The following is a 16143-nucleotide window of genomic DNA, read 5'->3' as shown; positions in this document are numbered from 1 at the left end:
TAGAACTAAAGGTGTAGGCGCAACGTTTCGACGGAATCCCATCCGTCATCATCAGGCTGGTGGCTTTAGCTTCCTTCTTCTGGGAGAGATGACGGATGGGATTCCGTCGAAACATTGCGCCTACACCTTTAGTTCTACGCGGGGAAAAAAACCCGAATAACCAAAGATCCATATATATATATATATATATATATATATATATATATATATATATACACACAAATATACATATATACACATACACATACACATACACATACACATACACATACACATACACATACATACATACACACACACACACACACACACACACACACACACACACACACACACACATATATATATATATATATATATATATATATATATATATATATATATATATATATATACATACACACACACACACACACACTACACACACACACACACACACATATATAAGGCAAATTGCAAAAGTCATTGACTATAAGCCAAAAACCACAATAAAGTGCTCATGCATGATTCTGGAGAAAGTATCATGACTACTCAGTTTTCATCCAATGAGTGAGTTTTACTGGTATAAAGAAAAGAATATATTGGGTTGTTCAAGGTATTCTATGTAGCTTGAATAGAACTACTCAATTTACCTGTTTCTGTGATGAACCATCATTATAGAAAGGTATGATGAACAGTTGGGTGAAAGTAGTCCTCTTGGAATATTGAGATTGCATGGTTTGCAAACTCATAAAAGAGTAGCCATAAGAAAACTTGCCTACAGTATTCACAAAACAGTCAGTCTTTAAACACTGATTTAGCAGGATACGAACTTGGGCAATCTTCCCAAGTTGCTGTCTGTCATGCCAGTGGGATCAGTAGTAAATCAATATGTTACTGAAGGCTGATGCTTTGCTTTTCAGCACGAGGGATGTCTCCTGTTTAATTTTTCCCCCAAAAAATCTTTTCAGGATGCTCATGTGTGGCAGACCTATTTTCCATGGGCTACAACTCTTTATCTTTGAACTATGGCATCCTGCCTTCGATGAATGCATTTTCAAAAATACCTTTAATGCATTTAAATATTAATTAGGGAAATTTATGGAACCTTTGATGTTTCCTATGCTGGTGGCAAATTTTAGGCAGCACTGTTTTAATTTCTTTAGTCCTTTGATATAAGTCCGAGGAATATCTGACAGCTTATCATTGCAACCAGGCTAATGACCCAGATCTGTCTTGTCTGATCTGGTGATCAATGTTCAAGGGCAGATCCCTTATATTTCAATTAGATTGGCTGAAAGCTGGCTCACAAACCATTTTCCAACCAATTTGGAGACTTCCAGATTAACCAAGTCAGACAGTGATATAATAACAAGCCCATTTCTTGCAATTTTATGCCATGGGCAACCAAGCATATATTCATACTGTTGCATTGTGTGCTATTTTAAATCCTGATGCCTGCCATCCAAGAAAATACAACACACATATAAAATGTAAAGGTAGAAGCTCCTTTGAGTTGAGGTCATCTCTTGGTGACTTCATGGATAATTCATGTAGACCTATAGAAATGGTTTGCCAGTTCCTTCTTCTGGGAAGCTTTTTCAACCCACAGTCTACTTATAACCTTTAGATTTTCTGATAGTCTCCTCTCCAAGTTCAAACTAGGTCCAATCTTCCTTAGCATGTTTAGATCAAGTAGCTGGTTAAGTGTGCATAATAATAAGTTTCCACCACCTTCTTGTTTGCTCTGCTCACCCCACTTTTTTCACAATCTCCCACACTGGTGGTCCACGGACCTCTGAGGGGGCCACAATATCATCACAGAATGTCCATGAAGGCTTGAATAAATGTTATGATTTAAATCTTTAAGTCAAGTCTTGGTGGTCCGTGGCCATGATTTGTGGCCACAAAAGATATTTAAAGGGAGTCCATGGTGAAGAAAAGGTTGAAAAGCACTGTCCTACACTAAAGGGCAGGGACAGATTGAAAAAAAAATAACTGATGGCTGCTGGCAATTTATTAATTAAAAACTATTACAGAAAAACAGATTGACATTGCCACATTTCTGAATTTTTGATGAATGAATCATATCATTTCTAAATAGATTTACAAAAAAACCTCTTGTTTTGTGCCAGGGATCTGCTCAGTCAATGCCTGATATCATTCCCCAATTTTGAGGGTTGTATAGTTTTAAAAATTTTGATTTTAAATCTGGCAAGTTAAATATGAAAAGTAGTACTTATTGATATTCATGAATTTGCTAGGGAGGCGCATAGACATGGGTAGTGTGGAACAGAAGGAAGAAGCAGAAGAAAAGAAAATTTGCATACTTCCAGTAATGAAAGCTGAGCTTTTGTAACATCTAAATAAAAGTTCTGCATAGGTTATTGATGTTATGCAACACATTTTGCGTGCTATATGCATACATACATTTCCAGAACTTTCCATATGTCTGAACCCCATCGTCTTTTTAAAAAGAATCCATTAAATAATCATGATAGCTAACAAGTCTTTTCTTACATACTCTGTAAAAGTTTATATGCTATTATCAATTCATGGCAGCATTTATTATTTATTTAATTTATTCAATTGATATGGCTGCTAAGTATCTGGAAAATGGTATAATGTACTTCAGGGTTTTCATTATAAAACTTAATTTTGCTACCTCTTTCAGAGCTAGTTCCCTATTTGCTACCTCAAATAGGTTTCTGTGCTCAGATTGTGATATAAGCTAAACCTTACTATTACTAAGCTTTACTATATCTGGTGAAATGTGATCATTTCTTAAATGTTTGTCAAATTAAATCAACTAAGTTACCCTGGCTGATTTTATAGGATTCTTTGATTGCTGTATGCTGTATCCACGATGACTATGTGAAGACCTATCAACAAAGGGAATGCTTACCATTCCATGTAGAATTTGGTCATTACTTCCTAATTTTTGTTAATGACATTGTAGAAACACTCACAAGTGTATTTATACTGATAATTGTGTGTCCATAGGGACACCACCTTACGCTTAACCTTATACGATATTATAGGCTATGAGTTAACTCTGGATATAACCAATAGACCCCCTAATGTTGTAGCTAAAAGACTACAAATGAAATACTATATGTCTCATGTACTGCATGTAGGCAAAGTGACGAAAGGTAAACAATACAAATTTCAGGATATCTTCTCCTACTTAATCTATTTTATTTACCTTAAGTCCATCACATTAATTTTAACCCAGGTTGGGCAAGGTGTAGCCACTAGTCATTTATGAACTGTGGTGGTGCAGTGGTTAGAATGCAGCATTGCAGGCTAATTTTGCTGACTGCCAGCAGTTTGGCAGTTTGATTCTCACCAGTTCCAGGTTGACTCAGCCTTCCATCCTTCCGAGGTCGGTAAAAGGAGGTCCCAGATTATTAAGGGCAATATGCTGTTTCTGTAAAATGCTTAGAGCGGCTGTAAAGCACTGTGAAGCAGCATGTAAGTCTAAGTGCTCTTGCTCTTGCTATTGCAAGTCTACATCTTTCCTTACTTCTCGCTTTCAGCCATTTTGACTAGGTATGATAGTAACTGGGGTTACATAAATGTTAGGGATGAAGCATCAGTGGATAAAGGTCTGGCTCTCTCTAAGTGATGTATACGGCAATAGATCAGGGTGTTTGTTCATTTAAGCTATAATTGTATCAGTGCATAATTAGCAGTGACAAACAGATGCATCCTTGTGCCTCAATCCATCTTTGAAAGAAAATCTTTTTGGATTAGTTGCCCCATAGAGACACAGAGCTGGACTGCAAAAATCTAGTTGCTTGGTGGCAAAGAAATATGAAAAATGCCTACTCTGTGATGTCAACTTTGTGTTGTCTGGATTTGTGCAACTTAGCTCTGATAACCAACAATATCTTTAAAGAAATAAAATTCAGAAGATATACTATCCTTTCTGGTTATCCTCAACAGCAGAGGAAACAATGGCAAATTAGAACACATGTCTACTGAAAAACAACTCACACTAACCTAGTGCTCCATTACCAAAGAAACAACCCAACCTCTCACAAGAGGAGTTTTGTGAGAACATTATTCAGACGAGTACAAGCGCAATGAAGCAATCTAAAAGTCCAGGAAAAAGAAACAGACTACCTATACATCTTATAACAAAATGGATACCTGTGTAACTTTATTAAAAAGGATCTGATCATTCAATCCACTATAGTGCAACCAAAATCTTCACTGATAATGCCATACATCATACATTTCTAGAAACAACCAACTGATAACTACAAGCACACAGTATCACTGTAGCACACAAACCAACTAAAGTCCTCCAAAACATCTTAAATAAATCAAAAGAATGAAGAAGAACAAACAGGAGTCATCTACAACCCACAGAATAAGGATTAACAGCCACTATGTAGGAAAGACAGGCAGAAGACTAGCAGAGCACATTCATGAATTAGAAGTAGAAAGAGATGGTGAAAGCTCCTTAATCTCACCAACACAACCACTGTTTCAACTGGGAAAGTGTGAACATCTCAAACCAAGTTAACCCCCAAAACACTCAGGAATTCCTGGGAGTTGGCATTCAGACAAATCAGCCATCAATGGATATTTATAGATAAATCACATTTGGACACCAATCAAAACAGACAATAAAAAATCTTTAAAGAAAATAAAAAGACCGGAGCAGCAGCCAATACATAGATAAACAGGGATTAATGCCAGACAAACAAATAGTCTTATAGTCCTGGGTGACTTCAACCTGCCGTCACTGGGAGGGTCGTCGGAGTTAGCTCAGGAGTTCATGGCTTCCATGACAGCCATGGGCCTGACCCAGGTTATTGAGGGCCCGACTCATGAGGGGGATCATACTCTCGACCTGGTGTTCCTGTCTGGACAGTGGTTGGACGATCTGGGAGGGGGTTCCCCATCCATCACCCCTCTGTCATGGTCAGATCACCACCTCCTGAGGCTGGTTTTCCATCATGCCACCCCCCGCCGCTGGGCGGCGGAACCGTCCAGGTGGTTCTGCCCCAGGCGCCTAATGGACCCGGATCGGTTCCAGAGGGCGCTTGGGCCTATACCTATCACCCTTACCCACAGCCCAGTCGATGCTCTGGTGGAGGCCTGGGAAACGGCTGCCACCAGGGCACTTGACTGCGTTGTACCCATGCGACCTCTGACCCGGCGCAGATCCCGCTGGGCCCCATGGTTCTCTGTGGAGCTCCGGGAGATGAAGCGTCAGAGACGAGGTCTAGAGAGCGGTTGGAGATCCAGCCGATCCGAATCCGACCGATTGCAGTTAAGAACCTTTATAAGGTCTTATCTTGCGGCGATAAGGACGGCGAAGTCTAACTACTTTGCCGCCCTTATCGCGTCCGCAGATAATCGCCCGGCCGCCCTGTTTAGGGTGACTCGCTCCCTCCTTAACCAGGAGGTGAGAGAGGATCCCTTGCAGGGACGAGCCGAGGAGTTTAGTCATCATCTGGCGGACAAAATCGCTCGGATCCGGACCGGTCTGGACTCTGACTGGGCAGAGTCTGACGTGGAGGAATCAGGCGGTCTTGAGCACGTTATCTGGACTGAGTTCGACCCTGTTTCCCCTGATAATGTGGACAGGATCATGGGGAGACTGAGCACCACCACCTGTTTGTTGGATCCGTGCCCCTCCTGGCTAGCTTATGCGGCTCGGGAGGGAACACGAGGCTGGTTCCATGCAGTAATAACTGCTTCTTTGAAGGAGGGTGTCTTCCCTGCCGCCTTGAAGGAGGCGGTGGTGAGGCCCCTTCTCAAGAAGCCTGCTTTGGACCCGGCTGTTTTAAACAACTATCGTCCAGTCTCCAACCTTCGCTTTCTGGCGAAGGTTGTTGAGAGTGTGGTGGCGCATCAGCTCCCTCTGTTCCTGGAGGAAACTGATTATCTGGACCCGTACCAATCGGGCTTCAGGCCCGGACACAGCACGGAGACGGCATTGGTCGCGCTGGTGAATGATCTCTGGAGGGCTAGGGACAGGGGTTGCTCCTCTGTCCTGGTCCTATTAGATCTCTCAGCGGCTTTCGATACCATCGACCATGGTATCCTGTTGCGGCGTCTCAGGGGGTTGGGAGTGGGAGGCACCGTTCTATGGTGGTTCTCCTCCTACCTCCAGGGCTGCTCGCAGTCGGTGTTGACAGGAGGGCAGAGATCCGCCCCGAGGTCTCTCATTTGTGGAGTTCCTCAGGGGTCGGTCCTCTCGCCTCTCCTGTTCAACATCTATATGAAGCCGCTGGGCGAGATCATTCGTGGTTTCGGGGTGGGGTATCACCAGTACGCTGATGATACCCAACTTTTTCTTTCCACCCCGAACCAACCCAGCGATGCCCTCTCCGTGATGTCCTGGTGCCTGGAGGCGGTTCAGGTCTGGATGGGGAGAAACAGGCTTCGTCTCAATCCCGCCAAGACTGAGTGGCTGTGCATATCGGCATCTCGGGTTAACCAACTTATTCCACCTCTAACGATGGGGGGTGAAGTGTTACCCCCCGTTGATAGGGCTCGCAACCTGGGCGTCCTCCTGGACTCACGGCTCAATTTTGAAGACCACATAGGAGCCATGACCAGGGGGGCTTTTGCAAAGGTTCGCCTGGTGCGCCAGTTGCGTCCCTATCTGGACTGAGACGCCCTATGCACAGTTACTCATGCGCTTGTTACCTCCCGTTTGGACTACTGTAACGCTCTCTACATGGGGCTGCCCTTGAAGACCACTCGGAGGCTTCAACTGGTGCAGAATGCGGCCGCGCGAGTTGTAATGGGGGTCTCCCGATACTCCCATGTAACACCTCTACTCCGCGAGCTGCATTGGCTTCCGGTTGCCCTCCGGGTGAAATTCAAGGTGCTGGTTATTACCTATAAAGCCCTACATGGCCTGGGTCCGGGCTATTTGAGGGAACACCTGCTGCTGGCATCAAACGCCCTTCGCCCAGTGCGCTCCCACAGGGAGGGTCTGCTCAGGGTGCCGCCGGTGAGAGATTGCCGGCGGGTGACACCCAGGGATAGGGCCTTCTCAGTGGGAGCGCCTGCCCTCTGGAACCAGCTGCTGGTGGAGCTGAGGACTGCCCCCGACCTCCGATCATTCCGCCGGGGCCTGAAGACCTGGCTCTTTGAGCTCTCAGGCCCAGGCTGAGGAGAAATTTTTAATTGGGGTTTTAAGTATACAGGGTCAATTTAATATTTTTTAATTTGGTTTTTTAACTTTTGTATGGTGGATTTTTTAATTCCCTGTAAACTGCCCTGAGTCCTCAGGGAATAGGGCGGTATATAAATGTAACTAACTAACTAACTAACTAACTGACTAACTAACTAACTAACTAACTAACTAAATAAATAAATAAATAAAAGAAATGCCCTAAACAAGAAAGTAGCAAGGAGAAAACCACACCCCCACCCACACTGACAGGGCAAGCTACTATACAGTATATAAAGAGGGAGCAAACCCCACATTCACTAGCACCAATGATTTTATGTAGTTGGGTAATGAAATGGTTGCAAGCAAACAACCAACTTCAAAGAGCACAAGTGACTCCACAGTAGAGCTGATAGCTATAATATTCCAGTAAACTTTTTGTGACAGATAGCATTTCCTGTACTTTTTTAAAAAGTCTTGAAACTGTCCATAGTGCATGTGCTCCAGAAGGCGGACAAAAATGGAAAGTAGAGCAACAGTGATGTTTCTGGATCAGTTCTGTTTTTTGGCCACTCAGGCCAAAGAAAGCAAATGACATAGTAACTCAGTAATTGTGCTTCATTTTTTTGTAGGTAGCAAAAAAGAAAGAAAGAAAGAAAGAAAAAGTTCAGGCTTTAGTGGTGGCTTCTGTATTTTAAAAGTGTAAAAAAAAGCCTTCAGTTTCCTGCTGAGTCTATAATAACAAGGAAGAGAAGAAAAAATACACAAGAATATGCAGTCATCATGCTCATGGGGAACACTTAAAAACATTGGGGAATTAAGAGGAAACCATATAATATGTTTTCTATACTATCTGAAGCTCGAAGGTATGATATTTGACTCCTGTGACACTTTGTTGACTTAAATGCCTTTAGCACCATTGCCAATATTTGTCTGTTAGAGGGTCAACACCATCTGCCTCGATGTGTAATGTTCAGATATGCAGCCATTATGGCACCCCAAATGGGAATCCCAACATTTGTACAAACACAATATGTAAAGAACAAAAACAATCATAAAAGGAATTTGTGGAAGGAAAAAAAAAGAACTGTAACATACCGATAGGTTACAGTGGCCATGTAGTCCCAGTCATAGTGCTATCTACAATGTCAAATCGCAATCGGGACTATTTGTCATTCTGATTCTTGCAACTGTTGTACTCTCCCCAGCTTTAATTACCAGGTATCTGGTTTTACATTCCAGTTTCATAATAGATGGCTGCACGGCAAAGAATACTAATAACTAAAATCCATTATTTTCAATTTATTTTAACTAATAGAAAATTTAGAATAACACCAATTATATTTACATTGTTATTGTACTACAACATAATGGAAGCCTATTGAAACAGGCTGAAGATTAATGAAAAGGCTGCTTTAAGTAGCAAGTGTAACATGTGTTCTGGATTCTCTTTCTAATGGGCAGAAGATTTTCCATTCTGCATCTTCCTTCCTTCCTTCCTTCCTTCCTTCCTTCCTTCCTTCCTTCCTTCCTTCCTTCCTTCCTTCCTTTCTTTCTTTCTTTCTTTCTTTCTTTCTTTCTTGCTCATGGCATATCATACATGGACTAGCAATATAAATTAACATTTCAGCTAGATTAGTAGAAACCAATAAAATGTAAATGTTAAAAAGATCTATCTTCAAACATCAATATCCAAGCCATCCAACCATTGAAACGCAGCACTGTTTATATTTTTTAAAAAAATCAGATACTGGACCGGTATATGCCCTCAGCTTACAGTTTACAACCTGTCATTAATTTATTCCATCTTGACATTAAAGGTTTTTCCTCAATGTGAGGGAAAAAATCACTCTGTAGAATCATAACCCCTGTGTAAATCTTGCATTTTTCTGATTAAGCAAATATGCAAATCGTGGAATGATTTAGTATAGAAATTATATTATTACTGATATTTCTATGCTGCTTTATTCCAAACAGCACCTACTGAAAATAATGACAGGCACTCATAAAAGCAATGAAAGTCAGCTAGGCAGTTGAAAGCCCCATTAAGAAAACAAAGTATCAGAATTTTTTTCAGAAACAGTCCTTTCTCCTTTGTCACCTGAAGAAGTAGCTTCAAGAGGACAATTTCCTACCCAGGAGTCAGTATCAAACCAGAGTTTCTAATTATACTACTGAATGACTTGAGGAATTCTAATTAATAATTTACTTGGACTCCAGGTCTATCCTACTCAGACATGGAGTTCTTTATACGTTTTGGGGTAGAATAAAAACAATTCCAGTCAGTGCATCAGAAGATTGTTGATTTACTTCATTTCACAAAAGAAGAATATCAGTCTAAAATGGAATGCTGAACAAAGGAGATCCCAGTCACACCCATTTGCTATTCTGACATTACTGAAGAGGATTTTAGCCACTTGGATTCAAGAAAAAAATTAGTTGTCCTAGTTCTCTGCTTTGATCTGTTTTTTGAATTCCACCATGACATTCTTCAGTTTATCTGAGTTGCATCAAGGAAGAATGACCAGAATAAGTTGATTTTAATTTTTATTAACTTAAAATATTCATCTGATCTTTGAATTCCAGAATTATTACACTTTCATAGTTATGCATTCAGGTAGTTTCAAGGTTCAGCTTTTTAAGTTTTTCCTCCAATAGGTACAGAAAGTTCTTTATTTCTTTAAACCTAATTGTTATCTGTGAATGGTGCCACCTTGATTGGACAAGAATCAACATTTCTTATTCAGATTCAGCTCTTTTTCTTTAAAAATTGTATGCCTGAATACAGTTCTGCATTATTTGTATAGATATTTAATTTCAGACTTCTGTTTAAGGACGAAATAATAGAGATGTTCAACAGAATGCTAATAAGATGTTAACATAAATGAAGGAAGTGCAATCCTGACCATATAGGATGCATAAAAATAAGATCCGTATAGTTTCCCTGTTACCTTTTGCTCATAAGAAAAATATAAAACATGCCAAACAAGTTCTCAATTATGACATAAGAAGACTCCGCTCCTAGTGTGTATGCATACTTTTGTTTGTGTCATGTTAATAGAGTTATTGATGGAATTTATAGTAAGATATTAATGGCCTAATAAAGTGCTGTGCTCCTGAAGTTTGCTAAAGAATTGTTGTCTATATATAGTTCTTGAGCATTCTCTCTCTTCTCCCTCTACTCACCACTCTCTGAATTGCAAGGGTAGGCAAGGATGGATGAAGGAATTGGTAAAGTCTTGAGTTAAGTTCCATTCCAAGTGACTTCACAGGTTTCCATGAGGTACCTCTTAGCCACTGTACAAGAATAATTGTTCATTTCCTTATTTCAGGATGTTTTTTTAAAATTTCTCAGTTTATCCTATAGTAGAGAGTGCTTTAATTCAGGGGACCCCCAATCCCCTGGGCCATGGCCCACTCCCAGGACATGGCCTATTTTGAACTGGGCCATGTGAGTGGCGGGCCAGCATGCATGTGCATGCACAAATCAACTTATGCAAGTTGAGCTGGATACATGTGCATGTGCTGGACCACCATTCATGCGTCCCGGTTCCCTTCCCCCTCCAGCCTGGTTGCCAAGCTGCAAAGGTTGGGGACCGCTGCTTTAATTTTTTGTCTGCCCCCAGTTTGAGGTCCTAGTCAGATTTAGTGTGACATGCCTACAGGTTTGCACTGTAAATTATTTTTTAAATTCATGTTCATGTTTCCAGTTTATCACAGCCAGTGCTTTTTTTGTAAAAGAAAAAGGTGCCAGAACTCACACATGTCATACAACCCGCCTTGCCTACCCTACAAGGTTCCATCCAAAAAAGGTGCCGGAACTCCGTTCTGAGCGTTCTATGAGAAAAAAAAAGCCCTGATCACAGCTAACAATATCTAAGAAAAGAGGGCCTTCCACAAGTTTATGAATAGCTTCCCAGAAATGGTTGACTGATATCTGTCTGTCTGTCTGTCTGTCTGTCTGTCTGCCTGTCTGCCTGCCTGCCTGCCTGCCTGCCTGCCTGCCTGCCTGCCTGCCTGCCTGCCTACCTACCTACCTACCTACCTACCTACCTATCTATCTATCTATCTATCTATCTATCTATCTATCTATCTATCTATCTATCTATCTATCTATCTATCTATCTTAGATAGATAGATAGATAGATAGATAGATAGATAGATAGATAGATAGATAGATAGATAGATAGATAGATAGAGAAAAATCCCAGTTTTGGCAGATTTTCCAAATGAGAATCCTTCTCATTATCTTCTTACTATCTTCTTACTAGGTCCTAATGGGAGTGTGCAAAGGACAATAAGTGCTTACAGGAGATGAATTAAAGCAACAGTCTCTGTTCTTAGGTCAGATTATATTTAATTTGATACCTGCTCCCTTTGCTCTTCTTTACTTCCATTGCTCTCCAGAAAAAATCCTTCATATTTTGAAATAGTGTTCAAGAGATGGATGTATTTACTTCTAACCATCTACAACTGTCACCTACAGAATTTTCTACCATTCATCTAAGGTCACTTCCACACCCACCACTGTGGTAACATAGAATTCGTGCCACACCCTTTTGTCCACACAATGCTGTTGATGGCAGGGAGATTTTCAACAGCTTATTAATTCCCAGCTAGGAGACTTCTCAAAAGCAAATACTGCAAGAATCTATTCCCTCTGGAGTTTCTGAAGAGTGGAAACTCATCTGTGACTCTCAATTTGCCCTTTTTCATCTCCACCCCGAGCCAACCCAGTGATGCCCTTGACGTGATGTCCCGGTGCCTGGAGGCGGTGCGGGTCTGGATGGGAACAGGAACAGACTCAGGCTGAACCCCTCCAAGACCAAGTGGCTGTGGATACTAGCATCTCGGATTGTCCAACATGTTCCATCTCTTTTGATGGGGGAGGAGGTACTGCCCCCCTCAGAAAGGGCCCACAACTTGGGTGTCCTCCTGGATTCAAGGCTTAACTTGGAAGATCATCTAACTGCTGTGACCAGTGGGGGGCCTTCACACAGGTTTGCCTGATGTGCCAGTTGCGGCCCTTTTTGGATCGAGATGCCCTATGCATGGTCACCCATGCCCTTGTCACTTCTTGCCTGAATTACTGTAATGCTCTCTACATGGGGCTGCCCTTGAAGTGCACCTGGAGGCTTCAGCTGGTGCAAAATACGGCCACACAGGTGCTTATGGGAGGATCTCGATACTCCCATGTTACACCACTTCTGCGCAAGCTGCATTGGCTTCCGGTTGCCCTCTGGGTGCGGTTCAAGCCCTACATGGCTTAGGCCCGGGTACTTGCGAGACCACCTGCTGCCATTGTCAACCTCCCATCACCCGGTTCGCTCCCACAGAGTCGGCCTCTTCAGGGTTCCGTCGGCTAGGCAATGCCGGCTGGCGACCCCCAGGGGGAGACCCTTCTCTGTGGGCACGCCAACCCTCTGGAATGAACTGCCTCTGGAGCTGTGTACGGCCCCTGACCTTTGGCCCTTCCACCGTGACCTGAAGACATGGATGTTCCAACAAGCGGGCCTGGACTGACTATGGTTTTAAATTTGGCTTTTATTGGGTTAAATTGACATTTATTTATTATACTCATTGTTTAATTCTTTTTTAAGTTTTGTACTTTATGTTTTTTAATTTTTATTGTTGTGAGCTGCCCTGAGTCCTTGGGGAGAAGGGCGGCATATAAATTTAATAAATCTGAATCTGAAATATGAATCTTTTTATGACTTGCATCCAAAAATGTTTCATTCTTTATAAAGAACTTTCAGAAATCAAAATGAGTAATGATTTCACAGAGTAGAAAAAAGTTATATGTAAACTGTAATTTGACCACATATAACTCTCTACATGTAGGGACGCGGTGGCTCAGTGGGTTAGGATGCTGAGCTTGTCGATCAGAAGGTCGGCAGTTTGGCGGGTCGAATCCTGAGTGCCACATAGCAGAGTGAGCGCCTGTTACTCGTACCAGCTTCTGCCAACCTAGCAGTTCAAAAGCACATAAAAATGCAAGTAAAAAAATAGGAACCACTACGGTGGAAAGGTAACAGCGTTCTGTACGCCTTTGGCATCTAGTCATGTCGGCCACATGACCACGGAGACGTCCTCAGACAAGCACTGGCTCTTCAGCTTTGAAACGGAGATGACTCAGGAATTCTGGGAGTTGAAGTCCATGAGTCATAAAAGAGCCGAGGTTGCCTACCCCTGCCCTAGACCATGGGTGTCAAACTCGCAACGTCACATGATGTGTCATGACATATCACAACTTTTTCCCCATTGCCAGCAATGTGGTGGACGCGGTTTTGGTGTGACACATCCTGCCTGCGGGTAGGCAGTTTGACACCCCTGCCCTAGACAGTATTTTATGTGACCCAATCTTTGTATAATAATTATGAAAATAAGTTAGAATTTAAAAAGGCAAATAAACTGGAATAAGTTGGATTCTAGAACTAGAAATGGAAAGAGATAGTCCAATGTTGATTTGAAGTTTGTATGCCAGTAGACAGATTCCTTCAACATGTCTCTATATGATTTCCAGTTATTTATAGTGCAAATTATTATTATGGCTACCCTTTTACTAAGGTTTATAGCAGCCTCCCATCATATATGCACTAACTTACAATGCAAAACACTTATTGAGACTGAACAGCTGCCCTTGCCAAATAACTATAGAACTTTCATAATGTAAGTGGTAGCTATTATCCACCATTTCTCTTCAGTACATGTCCTAACAAGTAGCTGATCTTAGATTTCAGTGTGATTTTGTTAATGCATTACCTGCCAAACATTCATACCTACCCTTTGCTATCAATCAAGTTTTAGACCTTCAGAAATGATGGCTAAGCTCCTCCCTCCAGACGCAAACATCTACAGTAACCATAGTGTGGTGTGTTTTTTTTCCTGTTGTGTCCCCATGACAGTAGTTCTTGTCCCCAGCCTATGAAACAGTAAGGCTTAACAAACAGAATAACAGAGTTGGAAGGGACCCTGGTTCAACCCTCTGGACAAGCAGGATACCTTATACCATGGGTGTCAAACTCGACTGCATCGCATGCTGTATTGTGACGTATCACAACGTTTTTGTCTTTGCGGAGCTGGGGTGGCCGTGGCCTGCATGTGACGCATCTGGCCTGTGGGCTGCCAGTTTGACACCCCTGCCCTATACCATTTCAGATAAGTGGCTGTCCTGTCTCTTCTTAAAAACTTCCAGCGAAGCAGCACCCGCAATTTCTGGTGGCCAGCTGTCCCACTGGTTAATTGTTCTCACTGTTAGGAAATTTCTGAACTGAAATTTCTGTATTGAAATTGAGACTGTACTAGCCCCTAACTATTCTAGAGTTAAAGTACTGCTGAAGGGCACCCACTATAGCCTCAAAGTTTATAAAACCTGTTATTCTCTGTCACCTGTTATTTGGAGAGAAGGCAGATGGCTTAGAGCAGACATGTCAAACACAAGGCCCGGGGGCCGGATCCGGCCCGTGAAGTGGTTTCATGCGGCCCGCGAAGCCATCCTGGAAACAGTGAGGGAACGGCCCCCACTGCCTTGGCCCTGAGACCCTCCTTCTGCCAGAGACCCTCAGATCTGTCCCACTCCTGCCCAGGCCCCCATAGGCACCCTTGATGCGAACGATGTAGAGCTGGCCACGCCCACCCAGTAGGCCATGCCCACCCTGGCCATACCCACCCAGAAGGCCACGCCCACCCTGGCCACACCCACCCGGCCCCCTGAGGGCAACCGCAATGCTGATGCAGCCCTCCATGAAATTGAGTTTGACACCCCTGGCTTAGAGCAGCAGCCAACAATGGATCGGCAAATGGTGACAGCAATTTCACGTCGGCATAGTTTTCTTCTGACTCAAGGATGGGTGGATAGCACTGGGGAAAAATCACTCCTCTGTGCTCAATTGGCAGGGAAACAGTAGCCAGAACTGTGCAGATTTGGTTCAGTGTTGTAAGCTTCAGATTTTCTCACAGATTCTTTGGTTCTTAGTGGTGAAGAGAAGGTGCTATGATTCAGAACAATTTTCCCTCAGATCCTGCCATTGCCATTGACTTAGCCTAAGGAAAGGCACTTTCTCCTTCAATCTCACTTTTACAGAGCGGTAAAGACTCCAAGTAAAATCCAACTTTACTTTTCAGAGCAAACTTTGAATGGAAGTTAAGTTAGTCATTTAACTATATTTCATTGGTTTCAATGTGGGAACTATAAAAGGTAAAGGTAAACTATAAAAGGTTCCCCCGCACATGTGTGCTAGTCGTTTCCAACTCTAGGGGCCGGTGCTCATCTCCGTTTCAAAGCCGAAGAGCCAGCGCTTGTCCGAGGACGTCTCCGTGGTCATGTGGCCGGCATGACTAGACGCCAAAGGCGCACGGAACGCTGTTACCTTCCCACCGTAGTGGTCCCTATTTTTCTACTTGCATTTTGATGTGCTTTTGAACTGCTAGGTTGGCAGAAGCTGGGACGAGTAACAGGCGCTCACTCTGTTACGCAGCACTCGGGATTCGACCCACCAAACTGCCGACCTTCTGATCGACAAGCTCAGCATCCTAACCCACTGAGCCACCGCATCCCTTGTGGGAACTATAAGTGGGACTAATCCTTCAGTAAGAGCATGTTTGCAAAACGTTTTGAACCCTGAGAAATTCTACCTAAATATAGATATTTATGAACGTAATCTTGTGTGTTACTTTACCTTGCAGGCAATTTTTAAGCATAGGAAGAAACAGGATATGCTGCTTTTGTCTTCCTTTCATCCCTGCCTCTCATCCAAATAAAGTTATCTAACAGCACTGATGCAAAACCTGCTAGCATAGTGAACATTTTTAAACCAGTTTAAGAAAGCTTACTCATTCACACTACCATACAAAACACAAAGTCAGCTAAGCATTTTTGCTGAGCCTTTGGCTGGTTGGATGAATGGATGGATAATTTCAGATCCATGAAGTCCCCTTTGCAGGGGAGGACTTTTAGTCTTTTGCAAAGAACTGGAAACTTCTAATATTTCACTACATATCCCCTATGGTCATTTTTCTTC

The sequence above is a fragment of the Vipera ursinii genome (assembly GCF_947247035.1).
Source record: "Vipera ursinii genome assembly, chromosome: 1".
NCBI classification, from domain to species: domain Eukaryota; kingdom Metazoa; phylum Chordata; class Lepidosauria; order Squamata; family Viperidae; genus Vipera; species Vipera ursinii.
The sequence above is the reverse complement of the archived record's forward strand: the minus strand, read 5'-3'. Positions refer to the sequence as shown.